Raw genomic sequence first — 2007 nt, forward strand, 5'->3', positions numbered from 1 at the left:
GGTGAGCACAGGAAGATGAACAGGGGGTCCATTTTAATTCTCACACCTGACATTTGCGCCAGGAGGTCAAACAGCCTTGCACCTCACTGTGGGTTTATTTGATGTGTCTCATAGGCTCGCTCTGTCTTCAAGACGAGATACATCGAGGCACAGGAGCTGAGAATTCAGGGCATTCCCTTTGCCTATGGAATCCTGCGTGCTCATCTTCCTTTGGACACTGTCCCTTCAACAGTTTATTTCCCTGTGCCTGTGGGTGGCTCCTTGGTATGCTTCACCTTTCAGAGCAAGAAATAATGCAGGAGGATCACTCCTTAATGGATTCAGCTCTTCATTTACAGGCCTGACACAGGGGTTTATACTATTTATGGCTATTTTGTTCACTAGCACATTCCGATTTTATTGGTAACACCACCTAAAACATACCACTTGATTGGTGTTTGCACTGTGAGCACATTGAGAAGTTTCCACCTATCCCACTTTTCAGAATACATCTGGTTAGTTCTTACCCTTCCAAGTGAGCAGCCACATTCAGTACCAGTATTTTTTATCAGTTGCTGTTGTCTGCCAGCAAGATAAATAGCCCTGCTCTGCCTCCAAGCAAGGTCAGTATAAAAAGCTTCCTAACTGTGGTTAAGAAAAAAAGAGTTGATCAACATGAAGATTACATATAGCATTAAGGAAAAAAAAAAAAAAAAGATAATGCTCATATTGATTACAGAAAAATACAATTGTGAGATTCAAATATTTCAGAGTAGAATCAAAACATTAGAAAAAAGAAAAGCCAGTCTAAATGGCATTATTATAGAAGTTGCTTCAGAATTGCAATATATACCATTTTCTTTACTCCAAATTAAATATATAAACTTGAGCTTTTTTAAATTAAATAATTTTGGCTTGAAAACTCTATGCTGATAACAATTTGCTTTCAAAGAAGTTGGTGGGAGCTTATTTTTGTTAAAAAAAAGGGAAACAAAGGCTTTATGCAACAGTGGAAAGAACTGTCTGGCAGTGACAGGTTGTTTGGTAACTGCAATTTGAAAAGTATCTTTCATAATCTACAATAGTTGCCCTTGCAAAAGTAGAATTTTCTTATGCAAAACTGTCTGTAGAAGATATAGAAAATATAACTGGGGAAGAGGAAATTGTTTGACCTTGAATTCTTTAGGATTCAGGTCTTTGTGGGATGTTAAAAAAAATCCAAATATTTTTAAAATTAGCCTGTCACCTTACTTAAACAAACAAAACAAAATACAGGTTTCAGCTGAAAAGCAAAATAACTCCTTACAAGATGCAATGACACACTTACAATTGTAAATAGTTTTGAATAAAGAGTTCTTTACTGATGGGATGCACATCTTGAGTGTAAATTATGACCATGATTGTGCATGTAAGTAAATATATGAAAGCAACCTACACACTTCAGGAGATTAAAGTATTTTTAAATTTCCTTTCAAATTGCAAGTTATTTTTTGTATAATTAAATCTTACAAGTAATACATCAGAAACTTCTAGTGTATTTTTTGAATCCTACAATAGAAATTATGTGAATTCTACACTTAGTTATATTTCTTAATTATTTACAAGATTCCAACAGTCCAGCTTAACTATTTCTGAAAGTACAAAAATAAATAATTCATAGAGGCTCTTTACTCAAGGGTCAATCTTTTGTGAAAACAGTCCTAAATTAATAGCGGTGCAGAGTGTCTGAAAACAATGCCTCAAACCATTTATGGCCACAGAAATGATTTATTGACTGAGAACGCCATCTTTCTCTCCAAAAGTCCTAATAAAAAATTGACAGCTGCTGTGAGGTATAAAGGCAAAGGCATTGCAGAAGAAAGTGTATACACATAGGACCACTAAAATGATTGAAGGATTGAGCAACTGTCATATAAGGACAGGCTGAAAAGAATGGGAATTTTTAACTCGTGACAAAGATGTCCTGAGGGAGGGGGAGGCGCTTATCAGCTTGTGTAAGTACCTGATAAAAAATGATGCAGCCTGATT

This window comes from Zonotrichia albicollis, chromosome 6 (assembly GCF_047830755.1).
Source record: "Zonotrichia albicollis isolate bZonAlb1 chromosome 6, bZonAlb1.hap1, whole genome shotgun sequence".
Classification (NCBI taxonomy): Eukaryota; Metazoa; Chordata; class Aves; order Passeriformes; family Passerellidae; genus Zonotrichia; species Zonotrichia albicollis.